Source organism: Neofelis nebulosa, chromosome 7, assembly GCF_028018385.1.
Source record: "Neofelis nebulosa isolate mNeoNeb1 chromosome 7, mNeoNeb1.pri, whole genome shotgun sequence".
In the NCBI taxonomy this organism is placed as follows: domain Eukaryota; kingdom Metazoa; phylum Chordata; class Mammalia; order Carnivora; family Felidae; genus Neofelis; species Neofelis nebulosa.
The window spans coordinates 138,635,716-138,647,092 of NC_080788.1; positions in this window are offsets into that span (position 1 = coordinate 138,635,716).

Consider the following 11,377-nt stretch of genomic DNA (forward strand, 5'->3'; position numbering starts at 1 on the left):
CTTCCCTCCCTCCCAAGGACCCAGGCACTGTCATTAAGCCCGTTTTACGGACGTGAAAACTAGAGCTAGAGAGAGGCTGTGTATCTCGCCCAAGGTCACAGGCTTGTTGAAGCAGGGATTGTGTATTTCCTGTAGAGCTGCGAGTCAGCTTGGCCCCAGTGCTTGAGTGTCACTGGGTACAGCGGTCAGGGAACACGTCCCTGCGCTGACACTCCCGGCCCCAAGCCTTACCGCCTACCAGCTTTGGAAGCTCGAGCAATGACTGCTCTGAGACTCAGCTGTTCTCACGTGTAGAATGGAGCCAGCACCGGCTGCCGAGCTTTTTTGCAAGGATTCAGATAAAAGTACCCAAAGATGAGCCCCTTCGTTGAGGACCCCACGGGTGCTTGGAGACCGTGTGACCATGCTTAGATCAACCACGGTGTGGGTTAGAGCTTCGGCAACACACGGACGCCTTACGGCCCGTGGGTATGGGGGGGTGGGGGTGGGGAGGGGCAACAGATTTGACACAAAAAGCTGAATATTCTAGCTTGTCCTGAAAAGCTAGATCTGGTACCCCTGGACACACATTCCCGTAGGTGACTGTCACCTCTTTATAGCTGGTGTGTGTGGGTCCTTCCTGACAGCCTCACTGGGGGAATGTCACTGGCCGGTAGGTGTCGGGAGTTTGTAACCCCCCCGGGGGACGTGCCTGCGGAACACGGAAGAAGGTGTGACTTGCGTGGTCTGAGAAGGGTAAGGAGAGCTTCTAGGAGAAGGTGAGATTTCAACAGATTTTTTTTAAAAAAAAGGAGACCTAGCATACGAACTTCAGCATGAGATGTACACACCTAGTTGAAAGAACAGTTAAGAAAATGCACCCACAGTTCGAGAAATTGAGCATTTACCGGTAACTCAGAGCCTTGGTCAAAAGCGGGGTCCCCCACCGGCAGCACCAGCCCCTCCCAGACAACGGAACCCAGTGGCTGGTGTGGCCCGGGGAGCCGAGGAAGGCCGCTCTTGAGGTCCTATGTGCGGTTCTCCCTTGTGCCCCCCCCCCCCAACCAGGAGATTCTCTATCCAATATGTAGCTGACTTTATCACCTGTGTAGGTATTAGCCCAGAATATCGTTCGTTTAGAAAAGTCGTGCAAAGCTGGCTGCACGGAGAAAGAAGGGCCAGCTGCAGGCTGGGTGCTGGTTCAGCTTCCCTGCGAGCTCCCTGGAAGGAAAGTCGGGTGAGGGCACCCCTGCAGGGCATCTGGAGGGGCCCCCCCACGTGACCAGGTTGCCGGTCAGGAAGTGGTTGCCCTTTTGGGCTCGCAAGCTCAGGAACGGGTCCCGGCAGAACCTTCCAGGGGTAAAATGGGTGTCTCTGCTGGCCCCAGACCCTGCCTGGGAGAGCAGGAAGCCAGTTCATGGTCAAGAGCAAGTATGAAGCAAGTCGGGCTCCCCACGCCAGGATCGCGACCGTGGGGATCTTAAGGGATGACACCCTCAACAAACTGCCCCGGAAGCCCCGGGATGGGGACAGAAGCAGTGAGACCCAAACTTCCACGGTTTTCTCCTCCTTCTCTCCTATCCTTGTGGAGGTATTTTCTTTAAAAATCCCTTTACGGTAAGTTAGCTGGATTTCTTTTTTAAGAGAGTGAAATCAGAAGTGTGTGCTCAGCTTGCCCTCTTAACCCAGAGCTCCTTGGCCAGGCCTCTGGACAATACAGAGGTTTAGAAGGGCGCTGAGGGATGGGGTCCTATGGGGCTGGAGCTTTCTAAGAGGAGAGGGGTGGGGTGTCGGTCTCTCAGGGCTGCCGTAACCAGGGGCCACAAACTGGTGGCTTCCAACGGACACACATTCAGTTCAGTTCAGTTCAAAGTAGCAGCAGGAGGGGCGCCTGGGTGGCTCAGTCGGTTGAGCGTCCGACTTCGGCTCAGGTCACGACCTCGCGGTCCGTGAGTTCGAGCCCCGCGTCGGGCTCTGTGCTGACCGCTCAGAGCCTGGAGCCTGTTTCAGATTCTGTGTCTCCCTCTCTCTCTGCCCCTCCCCCGTTCATGCTCTGTCTCTCTCTGTCTCAAAAATAAATAAAAAAATGTTAAGAAAAAAAAAAATTAAAAAAAAAAAAAAAAACAACAAAATAGCAGCAGGGCCCGCTCTGGGGCTCTGGGCTTGTAGCTTCCTCACTCCTACCTCTGCCTCCGTGGTCACATGACCTTCCTCGTGTGTCTGTGTGTCCTCTCCTCTTCTAAGGACATCAGTTAATGGATTCAGGGTATACTTGAATATGAGCTTAACCTCCCTGATTACCTCTGGAAAGACACTATTTCTGACTAAGGTCGCATCCTGAGATTCCAGGTAGGCCTGAATTCTGGGGGTCCCGTTGAACCCACTACAGATGACGTGGCTGGAACTCAGGGAGGGAGTGCCGTCAGGAGATGCTGGAAAGCCGGCGAAGGGCGGTGACCACCCCACCCCCCTCCCCCATCCCGACACTCTTGAACCTCTATGTGTCTCTTTGTCGGTGATGAACATCCGGTCCTCCCGGGCTCACGCCAGCCCTCGGGCAGAGCTTGAGGAGCTCCCCCCAGGTCGCCCAGGCCGAGCTTCCCCGTGGCCTGTCGTGACCTGTGGATGCATCCGTCTCTGTCCTTGAACAGGAGCTCTTGGGGGATAGAGGCAGCTCTCGTTCCTTTCCGTATCTTCTGCTCCCAGCAAGGAGGGCACAGAGTGGAAGTTGACAAGGGGGGTTTCCCAAAGAGGTCGTTCCTGCATTCGTAGGAGTGCAGTTTTTCCAGATCAGAGATCCTTTGCGGTCCCTCTCTGAAGTGAAACTCGTTTCCAAATACGGTTCTGTCCCTCAGCCACCACGAGAAGGGCCCGCACGCCCCTGTGAATCGAGCCCCCAAATCCCCACCTGCCTCACCTCCCAGCCGGCAGCCCCACATCCCGGCTGTCTGCGGCCGGACCTGTCCACGTCAGCCCTCCTCTGATGACAGGCCCCACGTTTCCAAGACAAGGCACGGTCATAAAATCAACTGTCCACAGCCATTTAGGTCCGGGCATGGTTTATGCCAAATCTGCCCTCCAAATTGACAGTTAATGAGGGAAAATGACGAGGGGGGGTGTTAACAGACACAGGCTCAAGGTAATAAACAGGCCATTAAAGCTGGGTAGTAAACAGCTTGCCAAAGACCATTTATGAATTTATTTATTTTTTTGAAGGGGGAAAAAATTAACCAACAAGGCTTGTCTCCTTTGGTGACTGGGTCTGACTGGCAATAGGGAGGAGTGAGGGATTCCTTGGAGGGGGGCAGAGCCGGAGAGGAGGTTGAAGGGCCGTCCTAGGAGACTCCCCTCCTAGGGGATGTGCAGGTGTGTGGCTGGGACCAGGGACCTGGGCAGTGGGCTAGCTGCGGTCTCCTGCGGACAGGACTTTGGTCCCCACTGTCCCGCATGTCCTTGGATGCTGTGTGTGGTGTCCGGAAGGCTGTCACTGATCCCAGGTCTGCCCTCTGTCTGATGCTGGGATCTAGAAGAAGTAACCAGATTTTTCTGGCCTCAGTTTCCCCCACTGCAAAGATAAGAGCGGACTCCACTCTCTCTTCAAGGCCTCGTGGTGAATTATATAGTGTCCCCACTGCCCCCAGTTCCTGTCCCTCCTGGGACCTCAGAATGCCACTCTGTTTGGAACTGGGGTTGCTGTAGAGGTAATGAGTGCCGATGAGGTCATACTGGAGTAGGATGGGCCCCAATCTTGTATGACCGGTGTCCTCGAGAGAAGACAAGACCCAGAGACATGCACAGGGGAGGAGGCCGCATGGAGACAGAGACAGAGATTGGAGTGATCTGTCCAGAAGCCAAAGAGTGCCGGCCACCACCAGAAGCTGGGAGAGGCCAGGAAGGACCCCCTGCTGGAGGCTCAGGGGAAGCTGGGCCCTGCTGACACCTTTGGTTCAGACTTCCGGTTTCTGCAACTGTGAGACAACGTGTTTCTGTCCCATCATTCGTGGTGTTTTGTGCAGGCAGCCCCAGGAAGCTACTGTAGGCCTCCAGCTCTAAAATCTTCTACGTGGGGTGCATGCACCTAAAATCCAACCCAGATAAAAGTGATTTTCTGGAGGACAGGGAGAGAGCATTTGCATATACCTGTGGTTCTCCATCAAGGGCGATTTTGCACTCAGGACCGCAACATCCGGGGACGTTTTGGGTTGTCACGATTGGGGGATGGGGTGCCGCGTGCTCCTGGTGGGTGGGGGCCGGGGAGGCTGCTGAACATCCCACGATGTGCAGGACCGCCCCCGTCACAAAGAATGACTCGGGCCAAAATGGTGATAGTGTCCAAGCTGAGCGCCGCTGGCCTACGTGAATATTGATTCCGAGCGCTGTTGCATGGAAACTGAGGCACGTTAACATCGTCAAGACTTTATTTGAGCATACGTCGATTTGAACCGGGCAGGTACCCTAAAAGATGTTTCAAATGGCACTGGAGCTGGGGCAAGGTTTCCATAGAGAAGACGGTGAAGCAAAGCAAAGCAAAGCAAAGCAATTATGTGCTGGGTCACAGCGTAAGCAGTTGCCTTGTGTGGGAAAGCCTCTACTGTTTGTGATTAATTGTTTCTAAGGTCCATTGTCTTTTTTTTTTTAATGTTTATTTATTTTTGAGAGAGAGAGAGACAGACAGACAGAGCATGTGCAGGGGAGGAGCAGAGAGAGAGGGAGACGCAGAATCCAAAGCGGGCTCCAGGCTCCGAGCTGTCAGCACAGAGCCCGACGCGGGGCTCGAACCCACCAACCGTGAGATCGTGACCTGAGCTGAAGTCGGACGCTCAACCGACTGAGCCACCCAGGCGCCCCCTACGTTCCATTTTCTTGGATTCAAGTGCCCTGACTGTGGCTTAAGTTTCGGTTTGTTTCCGTAACTACCCAGGCGTTAGGGCCACCGCAGTGTCCTGGGATCGTTTAATTATGCTAGCAGCCCCGTCTGGCCACACTGCCTTCAGAGCCAACCCAGGAGACCCGATGCCCGTGTCCAGTGTCCAATGCCCAGTGTCCAGTGCAGGCTACCACGGTGTGCAGTGATGTGCCCATTGCCAGAGGCCTACTGATAGAGCATCTTGGAGACCCGCCTTTTGGAAGGTACCCCCCAAGAGCGGGTTGGGTGGGGGAGGGTGTGCATTAGCTGGCGGGCTGATTTAGATAAAGCGGATCATATTATATGGCGGAGCTGAATGATTCTGTCATGATTATAACCGTGTTCAGAAGGTCACTGCTGGTCAGTTTCCGCGGTGTTGCATCAAAGCACGTGGGATAGACATCAGAGTGTGGGTCACTCTACTCTTTGACTTCGCTGGCTGGGATGGTGTATCACCCGCGCCCCCTCCCCCGCCCCCCCCCAGCCCCGTGCACCCCTGCCCCGCACTAGCCTGGCACAGGGGTCTGCTTTAATGAGCACCCACCTGCCCCCTGGTGCCTCCCCTCTGATGCATCCTCCTACCCCTGTACCTTCTCCTTCCTCATCCATTGCGCCCCCGTATTTCAGGAATGGCTTCAGGAAGGGCTTCTTGGTACAGCAGCTGCCCTGTGGCTTCTACAAGTCCCAGAAGCTGCAAGCTGCCGTCGCTCATTGGTAAAATGTGGCCCAGCACAATAGGCAGACTTCTTAGGGCTCCGTGAGGTTAAAAGGCGATCCAGCAAAATAAAACACTAGCACGGTGCCCGGCACTGAAGACACGCATCAGAAACCCCCAGATGCCTGCTTTACACCAGCGTCCCGGAGACAGAGCCAGATTTTTGTTTTGTTTTGTTTTTCCTCCCAAAGCACGGGCTGAGAGGCAGGCGGACACTCGCTGGCTGGCTTCTGGTTAGGGACTGGTCCCTCTGGGCCTCCGTTTGTACAGCTGTAAAATGGGAATCATGCTTTGGGAACATGTGCTCAATGCTCAGCAGCTTTCCTGAGGTTCTATGCTCATTCTTCTGTCCCTCTCCACGTTCTAGTCCGGGGCCGTCTTTCCTGCTATTTCCCGAAGAAATCTGGGGTCTGGCTAGGAGAAGAGTAGGGCTCCCTGAGTGCCTGGCCACTGACGCCTGGAGGAAGCCACATCCGGGGGAAGCACATCCAGGCCTAGATTTTAGGATGTCACCCAGAGGTAATAGTACCCAACTTCCCAGTTTTATAAAGGGAAGCCTGAGGCCCACGCGGACCGTGCCCCACCCCCCCAAGGTCATCCACAAGGTCAGAGCGAAGCATCAGCTTCTTCCTCTTTTCCACGCACAATGCTGCCAACTTCACCCCGTGAGTGCTTGTGACCTCTCAAGGTCACCAGGCTCCGTGTGAGGCCCGTGGACAGGTGATTCTGAGTCTGCCCTCTCCGCTGAGCGGGTTGAATGGTGGACCCCCAAAAGATGTGCCCGAGTCCTTTGGACAGATCTCTGGAAAAAGGTTCTTTGTAGATATAATTACGTTAAGAGCCTCGAGACGAGGTTATCCTGGCTTCTCCGGGGGAGCCCTAAACCCAGAGGCAAGTGCCCTTTTAAGAGACAGAAGAGGAGGAGAGAGAAGAGGAGAAGCCGTGTGTAGATGGAGACGGAGATTAGAGACAGGGACCCTTGTCCCATTTTACAGGAGAGAAAACTAAGGCTCAGAGGCCAGGACGAAGTGGAATTGGAAAGGAACCTAAATTGCCCCCGGCCTGTGCTCTTGACCTCGGTGCTGGGCTGTCAGGCACGGGGAGCCATTCAGCACTCCTCTTTGGCTTTCTCTCTCTCTCATCAAGCCAGCTTCTTCTGGAGACCTTGCCCAGGGCAGCAGCTTTGGGGAAGGAATTAACAACAGTGCTAACAAGGAACTTTTACCAAGCAGCTCCCGTGTGCCGAGCCCCGTGCAAAGCATATCCGTGCATTAGCACATTTCTTCCTGTCACAGGTCTATAAAGCGACGGCTGTTATCATTAGCCCATTTTACTGATGGGAAAGTCGAGGCTTCCATGGCGGGCCTGCTTGGGGAGGGTCATGATCCCAAGGGCCCTGTTTTGCCTCGAGCGCCTCTGAGGGGCACGGGCGATTGGCTGAGCGTGTGTGCACACGGCTTGAGTGGGTTTGTCCAACTCCGCCTTTTACAGCCTCATTCTGGGCTCTTGGCGCCTCGTGTTAACGATCGGGTTTTGCATGTTGGTTTTCACACACGAGCACGGGAGCTCCCTGAGGTCAGGAACCTGGGAGTCGAGTGTCGAGTCTCCGTCGCTGATGAGGATGAGCTCAGGACCCGCAGAGGGACAGTCACAGGTCTCTGTCTCCCCCGCTGGACTGTGACTCTCCGGGGTCAGGGCTTGACCCTGGACCCCAGCGTCCAGCGCATACAGAGACCGAGCGCGTGCACAGGCCGTGGTTAGAACATAATGGTGATGGAGAAGAAGCCCAAGGGGAAGTCCTCCTGAAGCAAATACCCCCGTTTCTGGGCCTGATCTATGTGAGTGAAAATGGTATTTAATCGGCTAAAACCAGAGCTGTCATCACCTAATCAGAGAGCCTGAAAATAGATTTTCGGCACCTTGCGCCTCTGCTCTGGAACAACGGTGCAGCCGCCCGGGGACACCGGGGCTGTCGGAGACATCAGCAGGCGTCCGTCTGTCTGGGGAGCAGCTGGAGATTTGGTTATTCGATCAGGGGAGTCCGCAGCATGGAGAAAGCTCGGGGTGCTGAGGGGGCCTTCATTTCCGGCAAGGCCGACAAACTCATTTGTTACTTTTGCCTAAATAATGGCCATCATTGTTCCCTTGGGTCCAGCACTTTATGGTTTGCAAAGCGCTTTCCCACTCACAATGTGTCCAAGATGGGGTCAGGCGGGATTATCACCCACGGGATTGTCAGGCGGGACTGTTAAGGGAGAGGGAGCGGAGGCTCACGCCAGGCAGCGCGGCCATGCATCTTCTGGTTCCTCAAAAGGCCAAGTTCAGCATCATTTTCCACTTGCAGACACACCCTTCCTACCTACAGGGCTGCTAGAACGTGCCCTACACAGGTCTGGGAAGTCTAATGAAGTCATCCTTGGGACCCCTTCTCACCCCCCCTCACCATTCTTGGTCACCCCCTCAGGCCCAGCTCTCCCAGACTCCAGGAGTCTACACTGCCCACCCTCTGCCTGGTGTAATATCTGTTCTCCTTCCCAGCCGTCGTGCCTGTGAGGCTCAGCTCAAGAAGCCCCCTGCCCAGGAAGCTCCCCTGACCCTATGGGCTGGCAGTGTGTGTGTGTGTGTGTGTGTGTGTGACCTTCCTCTGCACTCCTTTCCCAATCAGATTCTAGAACCTTCTCCCGAGGCCGGAGGTGGAGGCAGACTACACTTCGGCAGAGATCGAGGGCTATGTGGAACTGGATGGCATATGCAGGGGGTTTCAGTGACGACAGCAGAATGAAGGATGGGGCTCCGAGGGGTGGGCGGGGCTAGCGAAGGAGGGGAGCTGTGAGGACTGCCAGGTCTGAGGGCACAGGGTAGGGAGCAACTCAAGAGAGGGCTGCCCGTGGCGTTGGCCAGAGGCCACCCAGCAGGGAGTGAGCATGAGCGGTGAACAGCACCCCCTTTCTTCTGCCTCTGGTCTCCCACCCCTGCTTCCCCCTGTCCAGACCCGGCAGAGAGCCAGAGGACGCGGAGTCTGGGTCAGGTTCTCCACGCGGGTCAGCCTCAATATGAACGTGGTCTCGGGCAGCCATTTTCTCAGGCCACTGGGAGGTCTGAGCCCTGGTCCCATCCCACTTTCACTGTGTGGCCTCGGGCCTGTCGCTTCTGTATTCTGGGCCAACCTGCATAGACTGTGCTAAGATGCCAACCCATTAACCTCTTCTCTCAGCCCTACGGCTGTCCGGCCAAGGGAAGACGGGGGTCGCCGTGGAGGTGCCGGTCCGGCCCCCAGCCCCAGATGCTCCCCGCCCTTTGAAGCTGCCAAAGGCTAAGACGGATCGAGTAACAAAGGTGCGGGGTGGCCCTGCGTTTGTTGGTCTATGAATGATATGTTCTCCTGACATGAATGGAGGTCACTGATGATGGGAACCCAAGACGGATGCAGGGAGGCTGGAGGGAGGGGTGGGTTGGGATGGGTTCATCATGTACCCGCAGCCCACCGATCAGGCCTCCGTGGCCAAAGGGGGGCAGGCGGGGTGATGAGCCACAGTCCGTAATCCTTGGGGAGCTTTGCCTGGCTCCTCTGTACCTCTCACTTTGGGTGGGGGCACCGGGTGTGACCTCCGGGAGGAGAGATGTAGTCTGTCCCCAAAGGTGACCGTGTTCTCAAGAGGCCTCCGTGCCCTACTTCCTACGCCAGCCCCATGAGGCCAGCTGGAGAGGAATGCTCTCACTTCCCTCATAGCCACGGGCTCCTGTAGGTAAGCACAGGGCTGGCCTGCTCTTTCTGCGAAATGCTGCCGCTGGGGGTCGTTTGTCTTCCATCTTGAGAGCCTGGCGCGCTCCTGGCACCTGGGAGGGGATCAGGCTGTGTTTGGCAAACAGACACACACAAGATCCACTTGGACTTCGCTTGTGTATGGCCAGGCCCTAAGAAACAGCTGTCTGTCATTTCCCTCACCTTTTGTGTCTGGTGTAAGAAAGTGGTCCAGGTTCAGGTTCGTTGTTCTGCACGGCGCTGTCCAGTTTTCCCAGCGCCACTTGCTGAAGAGACTGTCTTTATTCCATCGGGTATTCTTTCCTGCTTTGTCAAAGGTTAGCTGGCCGTACGTTTGTGGGTCCATTTCTGGGTTCTCTATTCTGTTCCATTGATCTGAGTGTCTGCCTTTGGGCCGGTACCATACGGTCTTGATGATTACAGCTTTGTAATACAGCTTGAAGTCCGGGATTGTGATGCCTCCAGCTTCGGTTTTCTCTTCCAAGATTGCTTTGGCTATTCGGGGTCCCTCGCCTTGAATCCAGCTTGCAACAAAGCCTACGCACCTGCCCCACTGCCCCATGGCAACACGGCCGCCATTTTGTAGCCGATCCTCAGACATTCTTTGGTGGTTGAGAAGGGTAGCAGCTGAGTTAAAAGAGCCCCAGCTTGGGGCGCCTGGGTGGCGCAGTCGGTTAAGCGTCCGACTTCAGCCAGGTCACGATCTCGCGGTCCGTGAGTTCGAGCCCCGCGTCGGGCTCTGGGCTGACGGCTCGGAGCCTGGAGCCTGTTTCCGATTCTGTGTCTCCCTCTCTCTCTGCCCCTCCCCCGTTCATGCTCTGTCTCTCTCTGTCCCAAAAATAAAAAAATAAAAAATAAAAAATTTAAAAAAATTAAAAAAAAAAAAAAAAAAAGAGCCCCAGCTGCATCCCCAACCAGGTCCAAGGGGAGGGATTAGCTATCCTCAGGGTTTATTATTCCTCCTGATGTTACTATCACTACTGATAATAGTTATCACTTCCAAAGGCTCAGAGAGGTTAGGGGACTCGGCCCTGCTCACTCAGGTAAAGAGCAGCCTCGTCCTTTCTGGTGTCTCCAGCATAGACTCTGCTGACCACCACCACCACTCCCTCCCCCTCGTCAACCCCAGTCCCTTGGTTCCTCTGTCATCTTCGGAGAAGACACCCCCTCTGTCTGTCTTCAACTTCTTATAATATTCCTTCTCAGTCCCCTTTTCTGGCTCTGGGTTACCTCCTACCTCCATCCGCGGGCACTCTGAGGAGTCGAGGATCGTTCTCCCGGGCACCTTGTCATCCTGATGACCTGAGCTGCCATTGCCTTCTGCCTGGTTGGCTCATTGTTGTCGTGGCCCTGAACTCACAGCTGCCTCCTTGGGCAGTGTCCTTGGGGAGATCCTACATCCTCGCAGTGTCTGTATGTATCCGAAAGCTCCCTTGTCATCTTCCCACCAAAATCTGTCCCCTTCTTCACCTTCCAGACGGTGCTATTAGCTAAAAGCTTTTCTCCCTTTACTCAGCGGGGACGGAGGCTGGTGGAGCTAGGACTTGAGCTCTTACTCACTCCACGAGAGGGGCAAATGCATCATTATGAGAGAATCAGTTGTTTTCTTTAAACAACGGATGTCTCTATACATACTTTTTGAAGACTTTCCATCACTTGGCTTCCCCCACAGTCATGCTGCGGTGTCCCCACTGACGTTCTCTGAGGCTGCTACAAAGAGAAGCCTCGTGCTTGGAGCACAACCTTGAGCCACGCAGCACTCGCACCCTGGTATTAAGCTGAGTCATGCCAGGTTTTATGTTTCCAAAGCACTGAGAAGCAACTTGGTTGGCATTTCCCACCTTCGGGACCACTATCAGAGCCTCCAGCCTCCTGAGCTGGGGATTCAACCTGCCTTGCGTTTATATTTGCCCCAGATATATATTTCTTAGCATCCGGACCCTGTTCTGAGCTCTGGGGGGTGCAGTGGGGAACCAGACACATGAGGTCCTTGCCCTCATGCGGTGACACACAC